Consider the following 25138-nt stretch of genomic DNA (forward strand, 5'->3'; position numbering starts at 1 on the left):
TACATGTCAGACACTTTAATAGGATACACAGAGCGCATGCATACCCCTATAACCTGCTGCCTACCCCTATAGGCTACTTGTTCTATAATTAAAACAGTCAAATGCCTAGACAAGCATGCAACAGCTGCAAATGTTCTGCGATTGCACATAACACTGCACGAATCTCAAGTGCGCCAGACGGTAGGATAACCGGGGGTCGGGACCCCCGGGAGCTACAACAACTTTTCAATGTTAGATTTGTGTGCTATCTGTGTATAAGCAGCGCAGAGTTGTTTGTTCTGGGAAGTATGAATAGATATTTGGGTAAAATCTGCACCTTGATATGTGGAGAGAAGATTTAATCCACAGCTGCAGACCCCTGCTATTAGAGTTGTGCTTGAATACTTAGTCGACTTTCAGTTGTAAAGCCATGATTTGGCTAATTCGAGCTATTCTCTATCAATGGTACGAACCCCATGGGACGAGGTGCTAGTTGCCAGCTCCACACCCGGTTAACGTGAATGGAGTTTTCATCAATGAGCTAATCAAATCAAGTTTATTTAGTTAGGATCTCGATCGATCCCCAAGTCATTTCATACAGCTAGCTAGCTAGGTCTGTCATGTCTTGTTTAATCATGTGTGTGAGGCAGAAAGTGCAGAAGAACTGCACTGCAGTTATTGTTGGTGACCTCACCTCAAATGTTGTTTGGTTGGCTCTTCTCTGCATCCCAGTCCGAACTGCAAGTTGGCTGTCACGGAAGTCTGTCAAGAACGGTCGTCGGATTAACTGAGTCTCTGTTAGCCGTCCTTTAAAACTTTCTAGCAAAATAACACCTGGGAAGCACGAGCATAAGCATGTTGTTCAGCAAAGAGATTCCACCATACACCTAAAAATGCCTAATTCAAAAATGGCAAATGCTACATTTTGCACGCACAGGCAGATGCATGTGAGGTAAGACTTGCAACATATTTTCGCATGAAGTCAGCCTGAAGACTAATAGAATTTGGTTTGAGTATGTTGCAACCATTTCAATTTGTGTGAGGCTGCCGCTCCAATTCACAAAAATGTGCTATGCTATGAATCCATAAATTTGATCCAAATCCGTCACTGCCATCGCACAAATTCAGAGTAACAGCAGGTCAAAAAGATAGTGTACGATTACCGAAAAAGGATTTTCCCCGCTTTGTATTTCAAAGCAACCAACACCGAGTACAGATATCGCTGTGGCGAGCAGCACAACACATCAAAAGAAAAACAAAAAAAACAAATGCCAACCACGGCAGCTCGGCAAAGCACGGATGACCCGCCACCGCTGCGCCCACCGGATACAAATCACCACAGACCGAGGCTCTGATCCGCCGCGTACCAAGCAGCACCTCCAAGAAGGGATGTGACACCGACGATGCTGCTGCCCGGAAAAGTCCTCGGGTTCCCCCGGGCACGCGAAGGGAGGTGGGGGCTGTATACCACCGACACCCTCCAGGGAGGAATGGTGGCACCGGTAGGTGTCATCGTGTCGGGGCCGAAGCAGGCAGGGATTTCTCCTGCATTCCAACCCCAACCGCCCAACCGGACGAAACCGACCCGCCAAACCATCGCCCACCATCATGCGCCAACGCAGTAGCGCCGCCACCCACGCCACCTCACTACGAACACCACCACGAGGCCAAAAGGACCGGAGAGAAGCTCACCACGACGGGAGCAGCAACAGCGATGCCGAGCGGGAGGGAACCACCTCCACCGCCGTCGTGCGGGAGGCCCGTGCCTCCGGCACCGTCGCGGTAGTTGTCCGGACGCGGCAGCGGGGCATGCCGGGCCACCCCTGGCCTAGCCAGGCCGAAGCGGGCCCATTAAGCCCCGTCAACCGCGATGCAGCAGGCCGGCGTCAGCACCGCCGACACCCAGACACTCGTCGCATCTCCCACGCGTCCCAGAAGCCACGCCGGAGACCATCCCCGCCGTCGGCCCGCCCAGGCCCAGATGGGGCCCGAAGGGCCCAGATCTGGGCCGAGCAGACGTCGCCAGATCCTGCCGCCGCGCCGCCCCGCCAACGGCAGCGCCGCCGCCCAGCTACTCGCCTGCATGCGCAACGGAACCCCGCCGCCGCCTAAATGCACCCCCCGGAGCAGCTCCGCCCGTGCCGGAGAGCGGCCGGGAGGGGAAGGGCCAGGAGGCCGCCGCCACCAGCAGCCCCGGGGCCAATCCGGCCGCGGGCGCCGGCGACGGCGGCGGGAAGGGAGGAGGGAGGGGGCCTGAAGGGAGGAGGCCTGGTGCGCGGCCGGTCGCCCGCGGGGGGGCGACGCGGTCGCGCGAGAGAGAGGGGGATCCAATAGTGTACGATTCACCATGGATAACGACCGGCGGCTAACTAATTAGGCATTTCCATTTAGTATGTTGTCAAGGGTATCAGATTCTATCTATCTATTATTGATGTTACAAAGATTTCGTAGTACCGAGAGCGAGTAGTTGTTCGAGCAGTACCAAGAGCTTGTAGCATGCGCAAATCAAACGCGTCGGCGAGGTGGGTGTGGCCGGCGGTCTCCGCCCGCTTCACGGCCAGCATCTTCACGCTGGCGAGGAAATCCTGCACCGGCACCACCATGGCACCATCGAACCTCTCGTCGGCAAGGTGAACGCAAGCGGAGGGAGAAGCTAGGAGAGAAGAGCGGGAGGGCACGTCCCGGACGAGCTCAGTCTCGGAGAGGGCAGTGAACCACCGCGAGTCCCCGGTACCGCTGCTCTCTGCGGCCGCGTGAGGTGGGGTTTGGCCGGCGGCGCGCGCCAGGAGAAAAGAGAAGAAGAATGGAGAGAGGGGAGAAAACACTGGGTCTGTGAGCTTCGATGGGCCCAATTTGAGTCGCTCACAAGACCACGCGGCCCATGTAGACTGTGTCAAAACCGGATACGATCGATGCTATAAAAAAAGGTCGAACAGGTACCTCCTCTGGGGTTCGTTATTGAAAAGGAGCGTCTTCTGGAGAATATCACAAGTGATGAGTTAGTGGACAAAAAGTCACATGAGCACTCCTCACAAGTTGCATGACCAGAAGAGAGGTCGAGGCAATCGAGCGGTGATGTTTTTTTTTGAAACGGAAAGCACATTGGCGAGCCCCATAGAGGGAGATCTCTAGGAGCAACGAAAATAATATGTTCGGCTCACGCCCTACTGTTACAAAAGTTTAACATAGGGTTGAGCCATGGCAGTGACCATGGTTATCTAAAGCGGCCGGGGCTGTGCATTAATTCCTCAATGATCAGCCTGCTTATGTATTTAATGGGATTCTATAGTCTCCATGAATCCCTTCGGCACAACATTGCTAAGTACCTATTCCAATTCTTCTGGGCGGGAAAGTGTAAAACTATCATATGGGTCAATGGTAGGAAATTTGCAAACCCTAGTATCAACGAGGCATGGGAATAATTTCCTCCAAACGGATGAATATCACGCTGCTATCTAAATGGCTTTGGCGGATTGCATCCGAAAGGGGGGGGGGGTCTCTGGTTGGACATCATGCGTGCAAAATATCTGCGTGGACAACCTCTTGTATTCGCTCAATGAGCATGAGGATCCCCATTCTAGCAATCGCTAATCCGGTTACTTCTGATTCTCGAATGGTCTCCTCCATGACGGCGGACTCATGGGCTAGCGCCCTTTTTTGGTTGGACCACTGATCCAGCCATCGGCCCTTTGCCTCTAGGTTCCCAAATATCTTCAGTATATGTACGCTGCCCAACATAACGGTGGAAGCAGCCCTCCCGAGTCTCGGTAATCTAAGCTTCAGACGAACGTTTGTCCCCTTAGAGAGGGACCAATGGGAGGAACTATTAAGTTCTTCACACGCCTTCCTTGGACCAGGATACCAGGAGTTGGCACCTAGAGCCAAATGGCCAGTTATCCTCTCGGTCACTTTAATTATAGAACCCTCTTGTGGCTACACCAGGACCAAAAAAATTGAACCTCCTTTGGGAGATCAAATTGCCTCTCAAAATTCCGATTTCCTTTGGCAATTGGTTCATCATCGTCTACCCTCAGGCATTGAGGTGTTTAAGTGGAATGGCTCGGGTGATGGCCAATGTCCCTTTTGTGAAGCCCTCGAAGATTCGAACCACATCTTATTCTCATGCCCCTCAGTTCGGTTTCTATGCAGCTGTTTGCGCGAGATAGTGGGTCACAGGTGATGCCATGATAACCTTACAGACATGTTTCTGAAGGTACAAACCCACCAACCTTCCATTCTTCCGCCCCTATGGGTGGTAGTAGCTAGGGGTGCTATCGTGGACTTTATGAAATGTGTATAATAAAGTTGTAATTGAACATGTCATTCCTCTTAGGGCGACGGATGCTATTTACAAAAATGTGTAGGTTTCTGCAACTATGGCGGCCACTTAGAAAGTGACATGCTTGTGACGCCATCAACATGATCTCCGCGAACCTTCGCTCGATTGCTGCGCATCTTGATCCACCGCCTCCAGAGCCGGACTAATTGAACTTTATTATCTGTACTTTATTATTTGTACATCGCTGCGCATTCCATCACCGCGCATGTTGTTCAACCCATGTTGTCGTTTATCCTCCTTCCCACCTTAAATGAGAGAAGTCATGATGTTCACTTGCTCATAATGCATCCGAATGTGGTCAATCCCAAACGAATGATCTTAGCCACCGCATGACAAAGTTGTCGTTGAACCGCGTCAACGCAATAGTATGTTTAAAACTTTTGAAACCAATCTCGTCTATTTGGACGTGAGGACCACCCTCGACGAGCTACACTCTGCACCTGGTTCATACACATCCCTCATACCCCGACTCGCTTTCAAATCAATTTTTTTAAATGAATAAATATTATTTTTAAAAGGCGTCAACACTTTTTAAATTGTGTGGCTTTTAAAAAATGCTTGAATACTTTTTAAATTACCAGTGAATTCACTATCGGGCAGGTTTGATCCACAAAATATCCGAACTCCACTTGTGAGTAAATAAAAGTTGTTGTCACTACCACAGGGATTGGTCCTACATCGATGCACTTCTTTTTCACTTTTCTAATAAAAAAACAACAAATACTTGCTATTTTAGTTTAACGATAACAGTAACCTACGTCAAATGCTCACGGTTTAGAAAAGCTCATTCATCTATCTTGTTTGAAAAAAATAACCCTACGAAATGAAGTAGTGGCCTAAAAACTGGTATATATGTTTTATGCTTACAGAACTGGTGAGTTGCTAACTTCCCTTCGATATCTAATTTCTAGGCACACTAAAAGCATGTGCTAGTTTGCTTGATGGCCTTGCATTTTCTGAGTTCATCAGTGAACGGATTTGGTGGGTTGGCCAGCATTTGTGGAGAAATAAAAGGTCCCACTTGGTGAAGAAACTCAGACTAAAAAGGCAACCAAGGAAAATAAAACAAACTCTTGTTGTGCACATGGATTAAGAGTCATATAGTCGAGTAGATCATCGGGGTGCCGAACTCAAAGGCAGTGAGTACACAGAGATTTGGCTTGTACTGGACGCGCACGACGCTCAGCAAGTGGGCCCGCGATCTCTAGCTACACCCTCTTTCACTATTTAGCAGGCTCAAATGTGTTTTTAGATCTATCATTTGATCATCGATTTGACACGGATTATATGTCATGCAAGTTATACCATTGAATTTGTGTTCCACCACATTAGTTTGGAACACATGATTGGTCAAATAAGATTAAATTAAACACGAAAAAGAAGGACGCCACATACGTTGAGACGAGCGGAGTACATAACTCTTTTGAAAAAAAAAAGAGGGAGTACATAACATTCTTAAAAGCAAATGACCCTGAAGCCTAAGCAACAACGTCATATATTATACAAAATTGTCGTCCACCACAACATTATCAGACCGGCAAACTGGGAAAGACGACCCGCGCCACGCATCGGCTCTGCGGAATGCCCAAACAAATGGCCCCACACGCACTCCCATGGTCGCCGCCGCCGGCGAACAGCTGGAAGAAATCAACGTGTGCTCATACTCCTTCACCTCCGTCGAGCGAGCACCGCACAAGTGCCGCAACAGAGCGGCGAAGAAGACCACAGCAATGAAGACGGTGATGAAAATCGTGGTTGCACTAGCATCGATGGAGCTGATATACGCCATGCAAATGGAATGGAGGACGATAAGGCGAGGACGTATCGGTAGGTGCCCAGCTTCACCAACTGGGGCTAGTTAGTGCATATGATTGTACTGTGATTATGAGCTACTTATGGAATGTGTGGCGATGTTTCCGACTAACTCCACACCACAACACAAGCCCCTCCCCATCCTCCTCCCTTGCACTACATCCGCCATGACTGTCAGCGGCGAAGCTCTGTGGGAGAGTCTTTGCACGGAGATGAAGCACTCCATGGCTGCCCTTGCCGCCGCTTGGCAGAGTTGCCGTGCCAGGCAGATCGAGACCGGCTTGCCGGCCAGCTCACCCGAGGTCTTCGACGACAAGGACGACACCATGATAGACTCCAACGACACCGTCCTTGCTCCTATGCCTCCTGTGCACGCTGATCTCACCATGGACCATTCGCAAGCGCACTACAATGCCGCCATGGCGTAGGTGCATCATGCACCGGCGCATTTGTCGGCGTTCTAGCAGGCGCAGGCACGGCTAGTGAGCACACCGAATGTCGTCGGCACGGCTAGTGAGCACGTCAGACTGCACTAGGGCGTTGAACACATTCGATTCACCCGTAGCCGGGCTCGCGCCAGCTCGCGTGTGAGATACAAAGCGTCGATGCCGAGGGTGCGCCCGCAAGGTCGAGCTCGCTGAAGCCAAGCTGACGGACGTGAGGAATTAGCTTGGAACATCAATTTTTGATAATCGTTATGTGTTGTTGGAGGAAGTCACTCTAAATTTTAGAGGAATAACTAGTCTCTTAAGAAGGCATAAATTTTCCATCAATGTCAACTATGGGTGGAAAAAATGCGGGGAGGAATAAATTCAGTGAGGAAATATATAGTTTGGGAACTTATTATCAACTAAACAACCGCATGGCCATTGTTTGTAAGTGTTTTTACTTATTTTGTAAGGACATTTGCCTCATTGGAATATTATAATCTCACTCTTTCTATTCAGTTCTTTACACACAGGAATATATACTTTGTGGAAACTCCCTCTCCTGTAATTTAGGGAAAGAGGAACTAAAGACATGGTTTGCTAATTGAATAAATTAATGTATGATCTTATAACAAGCTTCACATCAATGGAATATCAGTTCATATAGTTTTCTAAATGAAGCAAGGCAGCCATCTACAAATGTAACTGTAAAATAGTTTACATTATTATTGTATACATTAACATTCTTTGGTTGTTTGTGCATTGATAAATTAAATTTATGGAAGTGTAAGCTTGGTCATTTTCTAACTTTCATATGAAAGGAATTTGTGGAGCTTCCAATGTTTCGGGAGTGAAAATACATAGAAAATATTTTGAAGTGTTTCTCTATGGAAAATTGCAAGTATGTCAAAATACCTTTGATGAAGGGAATCATACTCAGTGAGGAATTATATTTGCCCTCCTAAGGAAAATGGAATAATAAATGGTACTGGAATTCGTACGTATCTTCTTTATATTATCATACCTTAGCTACCGGAATTGATGCTGCATTCAAGCAGTGGAAAGGACATACGAGAAGCTAAGGGAATCTCACACATCATATAAGATTATGGAAAGGGCATCACATCCTGTCACTTGTTTTGTAATTTATATTAAAGTTAAACACGTTGAGGAAGCTATTAGTATATCTACGAGATGAGAGATATGTCCAGGTATGCAAATCCATTTTTTTGTGAAGTACTAATATGCTGGCGGTTCATTGACCAAAGTCAGGAATTTCTTTCAAAATATGGTTACTTATGGAGCTTCATTTACTGATTGGATTGGATATTTATGTGGTTTTAAAATTTTTATTCAACATGGTTATCATCTATTTCACTTGATGTGGAATTATTCATATTATGGATGGATATGTGATGGAAATAATTGACACAAAATTTCACTTGAGGAAGTAATACTATGGATTTTAGATGGGATTAATTAGACCTATGGTGCACACAGAACAAGACCAATTGTGTACACAAAACGCTGGTAAAAAAGTCTTATTTTAATGTTGATGCTCATAAACTATATATATCTTCAATGATATGTTACAATTGTTTTTTATTCTACATGTCAACAGAAATTGCCCCTGTAGCAGTTCCTGAATCGATTTCCCGGCGTGGTCAAATTACACTTGTGCCTGCTAATAACGCCAAAGTGATTGCAAGGTAATGCATTTCCCGCAGAAATGGAACCATTCAAATTAACAAGTTCTCGCTTCTCGTGGCAATGCATCCATATTGGAAAATTGGAGACATTGTTCTACTCATGATCTACCAAGGCACAGGAGTGCTCTTCTTTTTCATTGACGAGATGCCGAGTCGCCGTGATCAAACTGCTTCCAGTGGATAGTTGTGGTTATGGCTGTTACTATATATGTTAAGTATGTAGATATGGACCATATGGTTGTTGGCCCTTAGCCTCTTAAAATGTGATAGTTGTTACTATGTTAAGTATGTAGATATGGACCATATGGTTGTCAAAACCGTGTTACAAAGATCCTCCTTTTGTCGAATAGTGTAACCACTATATATATGTTACTCTAATGCTGTTACCCAAGTTTATAAATTTTCATGGAAAGTATTAATATCGTACACAGTCAATTGAGTTGTGTGTGTCCGATGACTAGAAGGCATTTGCATATTAACTGTCCATATTGCAAAGTCACACACATGTTAACATAAGAAAATGTATGTGCAACATACTAATCATCGCACACGAGTACTCGCAGACGCATCGTGTGTGATACTCCGCCACCGCAAGCAACTAGTTTACATTTTTTAAAGTTTTTTGTACACACAGAATCGCACACGAAGTAAGTGCATTGACCGTCTGTGTTGTAATTTCTCATCGCAAACAGTTCATCCGAGTCGGCTGTTTGCCATGTATCACACACATCTTGTTTATATGACTCGTTTGTGCTCTTTTGGCTCAAGCAAACAGTTCATCCATATGAACTATATGCCGCATATCACAAACATCTTGTTAAGTTGAACCGTTTCTGTTGTGTTCCTTAATCAAAAAAAGTTCGTCCGAGTTAACCGTATGCCGTATATTGCACACACATTGATATGGATGCCCGTTTCTGTTGTTCTACCTCATCGCAAACAGTTCGAATGGATTAACCGCGTGTCCTGCATCGCACACATATTGTTATGGCTGCCCGTTTCTGTTGTTCTGCCGCATCACAGACAGTTTAAATGGATTAAACGTGTGTCCTGCATCGCACACGTAACTAAAATCTGAACCGTGTTTGATGGCTTCACCATTGCAAACGTTTTGCACCTTTTTTGACGGTTTTTTATACCACCGTTTGTGATTATTGCATCGCACATAGTTTCGAGAAAGGTTCTCTGATCGTAGTGTCGCGTTAGCAGTATCCTACAGTAGTGTCTGAGCTCCGGCGTGCGGCCAGCACATTGCCTCGGCCATGCTTATCCTCTCACCTCGACCAGTTATATATAGCCATCCCTGAGACGAAAGCTAAAGAAAAAAGAAAAATGAAAATGAAAATAAAGCCAAAGAGAAAAAGGAAACCAAAGAAAAAAATAAAAATCAGAATGAAAAGAAAAAAGACGATGAAGACCAAAAAAGACAGAAAAGAAAAGCAAAAAAACCATAGGATAACAAAGAAAACTGAGAAAGAAATAAGAAAACCACAGAGAAAAAAAAGAAAACCAAAAATATAAAAATCGAACAATGAACCGGTTGAACGAATGACCGACTAAGAAACATGATACTACGCCAACAAATACACGTGTGCGCCTATGGGGTGCTTTAGGTGTGTCAGAAACTAGTCTCGTGTGAAGCGATAGACCTAACTCTCGCGGTCGGAGACCTACCAAAATCACTAGTTAAGGGTTAACCCTTGCAAAGGCCACTGCCACCTTCTCAGGCGCTGTCAAATGATTGACAACACGTGTGTAACTCGTCACAATCTGTGAGTTTTTTCCCCTGAAAATTTGTTTATTCAAAATGTTTTATCTCTTGAACCATGCGTTTAAATTTCTAACGGTTTTCACCATTTGATTTTATCGTGTCAAGAACTTCAAAATTAGATCCCATCTTAAAAGATTTCTATAAACTTTTTTTCACGGAAAAACCTGGAGCCGGAAGCACGGTTGAGGTTTTTCATCCCTTTTCGAAAAGCGCAGTTGTGCTTCTCGCGAAAGAAAAAATGTGCTTTCATGAGAAGCAAAGCTTAATTTTTGTTTCCTTTCCAGGAAGAACATTCACAGAAGCGGGAGGGCACAAAAAAAACAATTTTATTCCTCTAAAACCTGACAAAAACGAACAGAAAAATAAAAAAAGAGAAATTCGGAATGAGCTTCCAGCACACGACATGTGGTGGCGGCTGAAGGCACCACTTGGCATGCTCCTAGGCACCCAAAGTGCGAGGGGTAATCTTTAATTATTTGCTCTAGAGACCCACTGGACCCACTGATCCTTTCTAATCCGTTCTTGGACCTTTTTTCTAGCGTCAATCATATTCCTTTTTTAAAAAAAAAACACCATCGATCATGTCCGGTTTAACACTTTCTAGATGGGCCTCGTGGACCCCTAAAAAAAGAAGGGCCTCGTGGTGTTGTGAGCGACGCAAATTGGGCCCATCGAAGCTCTCAGACCCAGTGTCCCCCCCCCCCTCTCTCTTTTCCTCGTCTCTTTTTTTTAGGGAATCCTCGTCTCTTTTCTCATGGCGCCCGCCGCCGGCCAAACCCCACCTCACGCGGCCGGAGAGAGCAACCACATGTGGGAGTCGCGGTAGCTTGCTGCACTCTCTGAGACTGAGCTCGTCCGTGACGTGCCCTCCCGCTCTTCTCTCTTAGCTTCTCCCCCCGCTTGCTTTCACCTTCCTAGCGAGAATGTAAGAAGAAGAAGAAGAAAAAGAAGAAGAAGAAGAAGAAGAAGAAGAAGAAGAAGAAGAAGAAGAAGAAGCACGCCGTTAACCTCTAACGGCTCTCACCCCACCTCACTGCCATCCACGATCTTTGCCGTCTGCTGGCCACCAACGGCGGACGGCACAATCCTTTGTCGTCTGTTTCTACGAAGCGGACGACAAAGAAGGCATTTGCTGGCACGTGTTCATCCAGACATTTTGCCGTCTGCTGGCGGACGGCAAAGAAGTTTGCCGTCCGTGAACCATGCCTTTGCCGTCCGCCATGACGGGCGGCAAAGAAGCTGATTCCAGTAGTGATATATTAAATTGTATGAGATTTGATAAATAGATCTAACTAAAACACAAAATAAAATAAAGAAAAAAAAATTGCAGCAAGGTATTTTTGGTTTAATATGATAGAAAAATAGATCCGGGGGTCGTAGTTTCACTAGAGGCTTCTCTCAAGAAAATAGCATACGGTGGGTAAAGAAATCACTGTTAGACAATTAATAGAAAAGCGAATAATCAAGACGATATCCAAGGCAATGATCATGTATATGGATATCACATCAAAGATTAGTAGACCGAAACGATTCTGCATCTACTCTATTACTCTACACATCGACTGCTATCCAGCATGCATCTAGTGTATTAAGTTCATGAAAAAACGGAGTAATACAATAAGAACGATGACATGATGTAGACAAGATCTATTCATGTAGGAATAGACCCCACCTTTTTATCCTTAATAGCAACGATACATGCATGTCATATCTCTTTATGTCACTGAGATTGAGCAACGCAAGATCGAACCCATCACAAAGCACCTCTTCCCATGGCAAGAAAAATCAATCTAGTTGGCCAAACCAAACCAAAATTTCGGAGAAGAAATACGAAGCTATAACAATCATGCATAAAAGAGTTCAGCAAATGCTCAAATGATATTCATGTTGGAAATATGCTCTCGAGGCAATAACAAATTAGTTATTATATTTCCTTGTTCATGATAATCATTTATTATCCATGCTATAATTGTATCGATAGGAAAGTCAGATACATGTGTGGATACATAGACAACACCATGTCCCTAGTAAGCCTCTAGTTGACTAGCTCGTTGATCAATAGATGGTTACGGTTTCCTGACCATGGACATTGGATGTCGTTGATAACGGGATCGCATCATTAGGAGAATCATGTGATGGACAAGACCCAATCCTAAGCCTAGCACAAAGATCGTGTAGTTCGTATGCTAAAGCTTTTCTATTGTCAAGTATCATTTCCTCAGACCATGAGATTGTGCAACTCCCGGATACCGTAGCAATGCTTTGGGTGTACCAAACGTCACAACGTAACTGGGTGGCTATAAAGGTTCACTACGGGTATCTCCGAAAGTGTCTGTTGGGTTGGCACGAACCAAGACTGGGATTTGTCACTCCGTGTGACGGAGAGGTATCTCTGGGCCCACTCGGTAGGACATCATCATATGCGCAATGTGACCAAGGAGTTGATCACGGGATGATGTGTTACGGAACGAGTAAAGAGACTTGCCGGTAACGAGATGAACAAGGTATCGGATACCGACGATCGAATCTCGGGCAAGTGCAATACCGTTAGACAAAGGGAATTGTATACGGGATTGATTGAATCCTTGACATCGTGGTTCATCCGATGAGATCATCATGGAACATGTGGGAGCCAACATGGGTATCCAGATCCCGCTGTTGGTTATTGGCCGGAGAGTTGTCTCGGTCATGTCTGCATGGTTTCTGAACCCGTAGGGTCTACACACTTAAGGTTCGATGACGCTAGGGTTATAGGGAATAGATATACGTGGTTACCGAATGTTGTTCGGAGTCCCGGATGAGATCCCGGACATCACGAGGAGTTCCGGAATGGTCCAGAGGTAAAGATTTATATATGGGAAGTCCTGTTTTGGTCACCGGAAAAGTTTCGGGTGCTATCGGTAACGTACCGGGACTACCGGGAGGATCCCGGGGGTCCACCAGGTGGGGCTACCTGCCCCAGAGGGCTGCGTGGGCCAAGTGTGAGAGGGGACCAGCCCCAGGTGGGCTGGTGCGCTCCCCCACCAGGGCCCAAGGCGAAGAGAGAAGGGAAAAGGGGGAAACCCTAGGCTCAGATGGGCCTAAGGCCCACCTAGTGGTGCACCCCCCTTCTCTCCCCCCTTGGCCACCCCCTAGATGGGATCTAGGGCTGGCCGCCACCCCTAGGGGTGGAAACCTAGGTGGGGGCGCAGCCCCTCCCTTTCCCCTATATATAGTGGGGTTTTTGGGCTGCCATACACACGAGAACATCTCCTTCTTGGCGCAGCCCTACCCTTCTCCCTCCTCGTCTCTTGCGGTGCTTGGCGAAGCCCTGCTGGAGTACCACGCTCCTCCACCATCACCACGCCGTCGTGCTGCTGCTGGACGGAGTCTTCCACAACCTCTCCCTCTCTCCTTGCTGGATCAAGGCATGGGAGACGTCACCGGGCTGCATGTGTGTTGAACGCGGAGGTGCCGTCCGTTCGGCGCTAGGATCATCGGTGATTTGGATCACGGCGAGTACGACTCCATCAACCCCGTTCACTTGAACGCTTCCGCTTAGCAATCTACAAGGGTATGTAGATGCACTCTCCTTCCCTCGTTGCTAGATTACTCCATAGATTGATCTTGGTGATGCGTAGAAAATTTTGAATTTCTGCTACGTTACCCAACAGTGGCATCATGAGCTAGGTCTAAGCGTAGTTTCTATGCACGAGTAGAATACAAAGTAGTTGTGGGCGTCGATTTTGTCAATTTACTTGTCGTTACTAGTCTTATCTTGATTCGGCGGCATTGTGGGATGAAGCGGCCCAGACCAACCTTACACGTACGCTTACGTGAGACCGGTTCCACCGACTGACATGCACTAGTTGCATAAGGTGGCTGGCGGGTGTCTGTCTCTCCCACTTTAGTCGGATCGGATTCGATGAGCAGGGTCCTTATGAAGGGTAAATAGAAATTGGCAATTCACGTTATGGTTTTGGCATAGGTAAGAAACGTTCTTGCTAGCAACCTATAGCAGACACGTAAAAAAAACTTGCAACAACAATTAGAGGACGTTTAACTTGTTTTTGCAGCAAGTGTTTTGTGATGTGATATGGCCAAAAGGATGTGATGAATGATATATGTGATGTATGAGATTGATCATGTTCTTGTAATAGGAATCACGACTTGCATGTCGATGAGTATGACAACCGGCAGGAGCCATAGAAGTTTTCTTAATTTATTTATGACCTGCGTGTCAACATAAACGTCATATAATTACTTTACTTTATTGCTAACCGTTAGCCATAGTGGTAGAAGTAATAGTTGGCGAGACAACTTCACGAAGACACGATGATGGAGATCATGATGATGGAGATCATGCTGTCATACCGATGACGATGATGATCATGGAGCCCCGAAGATGGAGATCAAAAGGAGCAAAATGATATTGGCCATATCATGTCACTATTTGATTGCATCTGATGTTTATCATGTTTTACATCTTATTTGCTTAGAACGACGATAGCTTAAATAAGATGATCCCTCACTAAAATTTCAAGAAAAGTGTTCTCCCTAACTATGCACCGTTGCGAAGGTTCGTCGTTTCGAAGCACCAGGTGATGATCGAGTGTGATAGATTCTTACGTTCGAATACAATGGGTGTTGACGAGCCTAGCATGTACAGACATGGCCTCGGAACACATGCGAACACTTAGGTTGACTCGACGAGCCTAGCATGTACAGACATGGCCTCGAACACGAAGGACCGAAAGGTCGAACATGAGTCGTATAGAAGATGCGATCAACATGAGATGTTCACCGATGATGACTAGTCCGTCTCACGTGATGATCGGACACGGCCTAGTTGATTCGGATCATGTATCACTTAGATGACTAGAGGGATGTCTATCTGAGTGGGAGTTCATGAAATAATCAGATGAACTCAATTATCATGAACATAGTCAAAAGGACTTTGCAAATTATGTCGTAGCTCACGCTTTAGTTCTACTATTTTAGATGCGTTCCTAGAGAAAATTTAGTTGAAAGTTGATAGTAGCAATTATGCGGACTGGGTCCGTAAACTGAGGATTGTCCTCATTGCTGCACAGAAGGTTTATGTCCTTAATGCACCGCTCAGTGAGCTGAACCTCGAGCGTCGGTTGTGGATGTTGCGAACATCTGACATACACGTTTTGATGACTACATGATAGTTCAGTGCTAAATGGTTTAGAATTGAGGCACCAAAGACGTTTTTGAAACATCGCAGAACATATGAGATGTTCCAAGGACTGAAATTAGGATTTCAGGCTAGTGCCCACGTCAAGAGGTATGAGACCTCTGACAAGTTTCTTAAGCCTGCAGACTAAGGAGAAAAGCTCAATCGTTGAGCATGTGCTCAGATTGTATGAGTACTACAATCGCTTGAATCGAGTGGGAGTTAATCTTTCAGATGAGATAGTGATGGTTCTCCAAAGTCACTGTCACCAAGCTACTAGAGCTTCGTGATGAACTATAACATATCAGGGATAGATATGATGATCCTTGAGCTATTCGCGACACCGCGAAAGTAGAAATCAAATAGGAGCATCAATTGTTGATGGTTAGTAAAACCACTAGTTTTAAGAAGGGCAAGGGCAAGAAAGGGATACTTCATGAAATGACAAATTAGTTGCCGTTCTAGTAAAGAAACCCAAAGTTGAACCCAAGCCCGAGACTAAGTGCTTCTGTAATAAGGGGAACGGTCACTAAAGCGGAACCACCCTAGATACTTGGTAGATGAGAAGGCTGGCAAGGTTGACAGAAGTATGTGTTGGACATACATTATATTAAATGTGTACTTAACTAGTACTCCTAGTAGCAGCAGGGCATTAGATACCGATTCGGTTGCTAAGTGTTAGTAACTCGAAATAAAAGGCTACAGAATAAACGGAGACTAGCCAAAGGTGAGATGACGATGTGTGTTGGAAGAATTTCCAAGGTTGATGTGATCAAACATCGCACGCTCTGTCTACCATCGGGATTGGTGTTAAACCTAAATAATTGTTATTTGGTGTTTGCGTTGAGCATAGACATGATTGGATTATGTCTATCGCAATACGGTGATTCATTTAAGGAGAATAATGGTTGCTCTGTTTATTTGAATAATATCTTCAATGGTCTTGCGCCTAAAATGAGTGGTTTATTGAATCCCGATCGTAGTGATACACGTGTTCATGGCAAAAGATATAAGATAGTGATGATACTACCACATACTTGTGGCACTGCAATTTGAGTCATATTGGTATAAAACGCATGAAAAAGCTCCATGTTGATGGATCTTTGGACTCGCTTGATTTTCAATCACTTGAGACATGCAAATCATACCACATGAGCAAGATGACTGAAAGGTCTCGTTTTCAGTAAGATGGAACAAGTAAGCAACTTGTTGAAAGTAATACATCTTGATATGTGCAGTCCAATGAGTGCTGAGGCATGTAGTGGATATCGTTATATTCTTACTTCACAGATGATTTGAGTAGATACTAAGTATATTTACTTGATGAATCACGAGTTTAAATTATTGAAAGGTTCAAGTAATTTCAGGGTGAAGTTGAAGATCGTCATGACAAGAGGATAAAATATCTATGATATGATCATAGAGATGAATATCTGAATTACGAGTTTGGCACAAAATTAAGACATTGTGGAAATTGTTTCACAACTAATACAGCCTGGAACACCATAGTGGGATGGTGTGTCCGAACATCATAACTGCACCCTATTGGATATGATGCATACCATGATGTCTCTTATCGAATTACCACGATAGTTTATGGGTTAGGCATTAGAGACAACCACATTCACTTTAAATAGGGCACCACGTAATTTTGATGAGATGACACCGTTTGAACTATGGTTTAGAGAAACCTAAGCTGTCAATTCTTAAAAGTTTGGGGCTGCGACGCTTATGTGAAAAAGTTTCAGGCTGATAAGCTCGAACCCAAAGCGGATAAATGCATCTTCATAGGACACCCAAAACAGTTGGGTATACATCCTGTCTTAGATCCGAAAGCAATAGGGATTGTTTCTCGAATCGGGTCATTTCTCGAGGAAAATTTTCTCTCAAAAGAATTGAGCGGGAGGAAGATAGAACTTGATAAGGTTGTTGAACCTTTACTTCAACCAGAGAGTAGCGCAGCACAGGAAAAATGTTTCTGTGGCACCTGCCTCAGTTGAAGAGAAAGCTAATGATGATGATCATGGAGCTTCAGATCAAGTTACTATCGAACCTCATGGGTTGACAAGGGTGTGTACAACTTCTAAGTGGTAACCCTGTCTTAAAGGTCACGTTGTTGGACAACGATGAACCTATGAGCTATGGAGAAGCGATGGTGGGCCCGGATTCTGAAAATTGGCTCGAGGCCATAAAATCCGAGAGAGGATCCGTGTATGAAAACAAAGTGTAGACTTTGGAAGAACTACTTGATGGTCGTAAGGCTGTGAGGTACATGTGGATTTTAAGAAGAAGACGGACGTGGACGGTAATGTCATCGTCTATGGAGCTCAACTTGTGGCGAAGAGTTTTTCACAAGTTCAAGCAGTTGACTACGATGAGATTTTCTCACCCGTAGCGATGCTTAAGTCCGTCGGAATCATGTTAGCATAAGCTGCATTTATGAAATCTGGCAGATGAATGTCAAAACAAGTTTCCTTACCAGTTTTCATAAGGAAAGGTTGTATGTGATACAATTAGAAAGGTTTTGTCGATCCTAAGGATGCTAAGAGGTATGCTAGCTCCAGCGATCCTTCCATGGACTAGAGCAAGCATCTCGGAGTCGGAATATACACTTTGATGGAGTAATCAAAGTTTATGGGTTTATACAAAGTTTGTTAGAAACTTGTATTTACAATAAAGTGAGTGGGAGCACTACGACATTTCTGATAAGTATATGTGGATGACATATTGCTGATCCGAAATGATGTGGAATTTCTAGAAAGCATATAGGGTTATTTGAAAGGTGTTTTTCAATGGAAAACCTAGATTAAGCTACTTAAACATTGAGCAGCAAGATCTATAAGGATAGATCAAAACACTTAATGGTACTTTCAAATGAGCGCACACCTTGACATGATCTTGAAGGAGTTCGAGATGGATCAGTCAAAGAAGGAGTTCTTGCCTGAGTTGTAAGGTATCAAGTTAAAGCTCGACCACGGCAGGAGAAAGAGGAAGGATGAAGGTCGTCCCCTATGCTTTTGTCAAAGGCTCTATGCGGTATGCCATGCTGAGTACCGCACCTGATGTGTGCCTTGCCACATGTCTGGCAAGAGGGTACAAAGGTGATCTAGGAGTAGATCACCAGATAGCGGTCAAAATTATCCTTAGAGGAATAAGGATATGTTTCTCGGTTATGGAGGTGATAAAGAGTTCGACGTAAAGAGTTACGTCGATGCAAGCTTAACACCTATCCGGATAGCTCTGAGTAGAGATATCGGATACTATAATGGAGCAACAATTCAGAATAGCTCCAAGTAGAACAGTTATTTGAAATGGCTCCAAATGTAGCATAGAGATTTGCAAAGTACATACGGATCTGAATGTTGCAGACCTGTGGACTAAAACCTCTCTCACAAGCAACATGATCAAACCCAGAACTCATTGAGTGTTAATCACATAGTGATGTGAACTAGATTATTGACTCTAGTAAACTCTTTGGATGTTGGTCACATGGCGATGTGACCTGTGAGTGTTAATCACATGGCGATGTGAACTAGATTATTGACTCTAGTGCAAGTGGGAGACTGTTGTAAATATGCTCTAGAGGCAATAACAAATTAGTTATTATATTTCCTTGTTCATGATAATCGTTTATTATCCATGCTATAATTGTATTGATAGGAAAGTCAGATACATGTGTGGATACATAGACAACACCATGTCCCTAGTAAGCCTCTAGTTGACTAGCTCGTTGATCAATAGATGGTTATGGTTTCCTGACCATGGACATTGGATGTCGTTGATAACGGGATCGCATCATTAGGAGAATCATGTGATGGACAAGACCCAATCCTAAGCCTAGCACAAAGATCGTGTAGTTCGTATGCTAAAGCTTTTCTAATGTCAAGTATCATTTCCTCAGACCATGAGATTGTGCAACTCCCGGATACCGTAGGAATGCTTTGGTTGTACCAAACGTCATAACGTAACTGGGTGGCTATAAAGGTGCACTACAGGTATCTCCGAAAGTGTCTGTTGGGTTGGCACGAATCGAGACTGGGATTTGTCACTCCGTGTGACGGAGAGGTATCTCTGGGCCCACTCGGTAGGACATCATCATATGCGCAATGTGACCAAGGAGTTGATCACGGGATGATGTGTTACGGAACGAGTAAAGAGACTTGCCGGTAACAAGATGAACAAGGTATCGGATACCGACGATCGAATCTCGGGCAAGTGCAATACCGTTAGACAAAGGGAATTGTATACGGGATTGATTGAATCCTTGACATCGTGGTTCATCCGATGAGATCATCATGGAACATGTGGGAGCCAACATGGATATCCAGATCCCGCTGTTGGTTATTGGCCGGAGAGTTGTCTCGGTCATGTCTGCATGGTTCCCGAACCCGTAGGGTCTACACACTTAAGGTTCGATGACGCTAGGGTTATAGGGAATAGATATACGTGGTTACCTAATGTTGTTCGGAGTCTCGGATGAGATCCCGGACATCACGAGGAGTTCCGGAATGGTCCAGAGGCAAAGATTTATATATGGGAAGTCCTGTTTTGGTCACCGGAAAAGTTTCGGGTGCTATCGGTAACGTACCGGGACCACCGGGAGGGTCTCGGGGGTCCACCAGGTGGGGCTACCTGCCCCAGAGGGCTGCGTGGGCCAAGTGTGAGAGGGGACCAGCCCCAGGTGGGCTGGTGCGCCCCCCACCAGGGCCCAAGGCGAAGAGAGAAGGGAAAAGGGGGAAACCCTAGGCTCAGATGGGCCTAAGGCCCACCTAGTGGTGCGCCCCCCTTCTCTCCCCCCTTGGCCGCCCCCTAGATGGGATCTAGGGCTAGCCGCCACCCCTAGGGGTGGAAACCTAGGTGGGGGCGCAGCCCCTCCCTTTCCCCTATATATAGTGGGGTTTTTGGGCTGCCATACACACGAGAACATCTCCTTCTTGGCGCAGCCCTACCCTTCTCCCTCCTCGTCTCTTGCGGTGCTTGGCGAAGCCCTGCTGGAGTACCACGCTCCTCCACTACCACCACGCCGTCGTGCTGCTGCTGGACGGAGTCTTCCCCAACCTCTCCCTCTCTCCTTGCTGGATCAAGGCATGGGAGACGTCACCGGGCTGCATGTGTGTTGAACGCGAAGGTGCCGTCCGTTCGGCGCTAGGATCATCGGTGATTTGGATCACGGCGAGTACGACTCCATCAACCCCGTTCACTTGAACGCTTCCGCTTAGCGATCTACAAGGGTATGTAGATGCACTCTCCTTCCCTCGTTGCTAGATTACTCCATAGATTGATCTTGGTGATGCGTAGAAAATTTTGAATTTCTGCTACGTTACCCAACAATTCATGGATAGAACTGATCATAAACCCACAATTCATCAAATCCCAACAAACACACCGCAAAAATTCATTACATCAAATAGATCTTCAAGAACATCGAGGAGAACATTGTATTGAAGATCAAAAAAAGAGAAGAAGTCATCTAGCTACTAGCTACGGACCCGAGGTCTGTGGTAAACTACTCACGCGTCATTGGAGGGGCAACAAGGATGATGAAGAACCCCTGCGTGATCGTTGCCCCCTCCGACAGAGTGCCAGAAAAGGCCTCTAGATTGGATCTCATGGTTCTGAAAACTTGTGACGGCAGAAACTGTATTTCCTCAACTCCCCTAGGTTTCTTTGGATTTTAGAGTATTTATAGAGGTGGATATCAGTGGAGAAGCTTCCCGTGGGCTCCACTACCCACCAGGGCGCACCCTGGTACCTAGTGGGCCCCACGGGCATCCTCAAATTTTCTACTTTGGCTCCCTGGGTGTCTTCTGGGTAGAAAAAAAATCTCCAAAAAGTTTAGTGGCATTTGGACTCCGTTTGGTATTGATATTCCGCAAAGTGAAAAACAAGCAAATAACAGCAACTAGCACTGTGCACTATGTCAATAGGTTAGTCCCAAAAATGATATAAAGTTGTTAGTAAATGAATATAAAACATCCAAGATTGATATTATAAGAGCATGGAACAATCAAAAATTATAGATACGTTGGAAACGTATCAGCCACGAGGAGATTCCCCACGGACATGCTGACACCCTAGACATAGTGCCGGATAATCTGTAATCAAGGGAGAAGAATGTACATGACAGTTGTGGGCCATCCGCGGACAAACCACCTCTACCCGTTGTCATATCCCCGAAGTGCGGAAAATGAATATGTATAAGCCTGGCGAACGGTATCTATCAAACTCTATGTTGAAGACCCTCTCGATCGGTCTTCAAGTTCTGCATGCCAATGTGGTAGGTAAATCAAAAGAAGGTCAACATGGATACACGACCAAGGTCATAGAAGGTTATAGTTTCATCCAGGAGTTTCTGGCCGACAAAATTGATCTGGCCTTTAATGAGGTCATTCATGCAAATATCTTCTCTGTCAGCACAGTCTCCCTAGATTTAATGATGATTTGGGTACTTCATCGAGCTATAGACCCCCTACTCCTGATTGGTAAAGTGTCCTTACCAAATCCTTTTTACATGCACTGCCACAACCTAGAAACCACAGATAGCCAGGAGGTTATCTAGGACTACCTGTTCCCGTTCTTTATTGTCAATCATCCACCACTAGTAGAAAACATGGCTTTGTTTCTGGCCAGATCAGATCAATAGTCCCGGTCGTGTTACAAACCGGGGCTAATGTGAGCATCGTCCCGGTTCGAGCGGCTAGGATGCCGGCTGAGCCTCGGCAAGCATCAGTCCCGGTTCGACTGGGACCTTTAGTCCCGGTTCCAAACACCAACCGGGACTAAAGGCCCTCGCACTTTGGGTGCGTAGGAGCATGCCAAGTGGTGCGTCCAGCCACCGCCATATGTTGCGTGCCGGACGCTCACTCTAGATTTCATTTTTATTCTTTTTCTGTGTACGCTTTCGAATTTTGGACGGACTTTTTTTTCTATAGCATTTCAGTTCTTGTCAGGTCTTAGACAAAAAAATCCTTTGCTTCCCAAACACAGCTGGGCTTCACGGAAAAGTAAAAAAAATGTGCTTCCACGAGCTTAGCTTCCACGAGAAGCACATTCTTGGAAAAGAAAAAAAATGCTACGAGGTGTGCTTCTCGGAAAGGAAATCAAATGTGCTTTCACTAGAAGCACATATTTCCTTCTCGTGGAGACATGAATTTGCTTCTGTGAGTGTGCTTCTCGATAAGAAAAATAAATACAAGCTTCGCTTCTCATGGAAGAACAGATTGCTTCCACAAGAAGCACAACCGTGCTTCCCACTCCAGTATTTTTCAGGTTTTTTCATGAAAAAAAGTTTATCAAACCTTTTAAAATGGGATATAATTTGGAAGATCTTGACACGAAAAATCAAATGGTGAAAATAATTTTGGATTTAAACGCATGATTCAAGAGATAAAATATTTTGAATAAACAAATTTATGAAAAAAAAGGAAAGAACTACCAGGTTGCAGTGCGCCAGTTGACAGCGCCTGAGAAGATGGAAGTGGCCTTTAAGCGGGTAACCCTTAATAGTGATTTTGGTAGGTCTCTAACCGCAAGAGTTATGTCTCCCGCTTCACGCAAGACTAGTTTCTGAGTCGATTAAAGTGCCCCGTAGGTGCACACGCGTATTGGATGGCGCAGTATCATGTTTCTTGGTCAGTCATTCGTTCAGCCTGTTCGTTGCTACATTTGTTCGGTTTTTATCTTGTTTTTTGTTTTCTTTTCTCTCTCTTTGGTTTTCTAATTTCTTTCTTGGTTTTCTTTGCTATACTATGTTTTTTTTGCCTTTTTTGTTCTTCTTTTCTGCCTTTTTTTGTTTTCATCCTCTTTTTCTTTTCTTTCCTTTTTTGCCAACACCCAGACGGGTACGCAGCAGGCCAACACCCATACCCAGTCTGCTGCACTAAGCACTTGGATTATATCCTTTGCTGTAGGTCTTTTCTCCATAGCAGGGTCCACACATGCTATGGCTATGACGATGCATAGTTCTACTTGTTGGCTATATTTTTCCATTGATATATACTTCGATGTTGATTTGAATTTGTTCCTCCAACTTCTAAATACCTACAAGTTTGCAACGGTAAAGCTAAAATGATGATATAGATGCAAAGGTTAGAATAGTTCATCTTAGATTCTCTATGAAATGCTGACAAGATGTAGCAGTACTGTGGGGGCTGTACAACCTGTGATAATCTCTGTGATTATAACACCCAGACTGAAGATATCTGCCTTGCTTGAGATTACACTTTGAAGTAAGTATTCTGGTGCCATATATTCACTGCAACATAATAAAATATAAGAAGAACTGCGAATGTAAAAAAAGAGATGCAAAGTACATGAAGAAAGAAAAAACCACAAAGGTATAAGAGCCATAGCTTACTGTTTCCTGCAGGATTATCAGTGAAGATTCGCATTTGCTGCACACCAAAGAGACTCGACAAACCAAAATCCGCGATTTTCGGCATCATCATAAAGTCCATCAATATATTTTCTGGCTTAAGGTCCAGATGAAGGATACGGTATTCTTCCTGAAGGAAACACAAACCACTGCAAATTGCCTTGATTATCTCGTATCTCATATTCCACTCAAGGTCCAGAGATTCATCTGTATAAATTGCACTGTTCAAGATATCTTCCGATATTCCGATAAATCGGCCGATTTATCGCTTACCAGTGTCTGACCGATAAGATATATCGGCCGATAAATCAACCAATATGATGATAAACCAGCCGATATGCCGATAAACTGGTCGATTTAACCCGTATCATGGGTCGACCGATAAGTTCTCGATAAGCGATATCCCCAACATTGATAAATTGGTAACAAAATTTTAGGTAGAACAGAGGAAATTCTATACCTGTTCACTGATTACACTTTTGGTACAACTGAACTTAGTTTCAAGTGGCATGACTTTTCTAAAAAGTCATTTTCCATATGCATTTATTTTCCTTTCCATATATAACAGACTTCCTTTTATATGTGTGTGTTTGTGTGTGTGCGGGAAATGATACGCAGGACTAGTTTCACTTGATGCAGTGCTCGGTAGCTATAGCACCTGGTTAGACTAGTAGCTGACAAAATATTGCTTGAGTGATGTTCTGAGTAAACTTCACAAATGAATACAAATAAAATATATAAACTATGTATAATGTTTGGTCATCATACCGGAAATATGCCCTCCCCCGCGCCTCAGCCTCCCCTCCCCCGCGCCGCCCCTAGTGGGCGTCTCGGGGGCAACTCCCCCCGCGCCGGAGTAGCCCCTCTCCCTCCCCTCTTCCCCTCGCCGCCGCACGAGGCTGCCGCCGGGCAAGGCCCATGGCGCAGCCAGGGACTACGGCGGCGGGGCATGCGCTGCTCTGGTTCACATCGGAGGGTCTTGGATCTGGGCGGCGGCCCCCGGCGAGGCCCCTTGTCACCTGCGGTGAGCAGTGGGGTAGGCGCGGTGCCGGCGATCTGGTCGGGTGGCCGGCGGATCTTCGGTGGGCTGGGACCTCGCATGGCTGCCCTGGTGGCTGGCGGCGTCAGATATGGCTGCTGGCCATCTTCCCCTGCTCGGTGCGTTTCACCCTCGACGGTCCCTGGTTGTGCAGGCGTCTGGCCTGCCTCTGGGTTGCGGGTGATTCTGGTGGTCGGGATCCAGATTAGGGGAAACCCCTGGTCGGCTCCAGCTGGCCACGGCGATGACGACGTCTGCGGGCGCCGATTTCTTCATGGAGACGCCGGTCGAGGTCTGCCCTTCCACACCCCACCACCTTGCTTCTCGGGTGAAAACCTAACTCCGATGGGCGGCGGCGGCGGCATCCTTGACGTCGTGACCTTCTTGAAGGCGTCGCCTTGAGGGCAGTGTGGTGGCGGGCTCAGTATGGGGTCGGTGACAGCAGCCGAGGATCAAGGGACCAGTGGGCGCCTTTTTTGGTGGAGCGGTGCTTCATCCTACACATTGA

General features: G+C 45.5%; 1 long non-coding RNA gene across 4 annotated transcripts in view; it reads right to left on the reverse strand.

Annotated features, from left to right (window-relative positions):
- LOC123149719 (uncharacterized) overlaps positions 1 to 25138 on the reverse strand; it is a 73796-nt gene that overhangs the window by 17103 nt on the left and 31555 nt on the right. For all 4 annotated transcript variants that reach the window (XR_006474820.1, XR_006474821.1, XR_006474819.1 and 1 more), the window contains one exon: positions 23574 to 23798. This is a non-coding gene — a long non-coding RNA (uncharacterized lncRNA). The remainder of the gene's footprint in view (positions 1 to 23573; positions 23799 to 25138) is intronic.

The sequence above is a fragment of the Triticum aestivum genome, chromosome 7A, assembly GCF_018294505.1.
Source record: "Triticum aestivum cultivar Chinese Spring chromosome 7A, IWGSC CS RefSeq v2.1, whole genome shotgun sequence".
NCBI lineage: Eukaryota > Viridiplantae > Streptophyta > Magnoliopsida > Poales > Poaceae > Triticum > Triticum aestivum.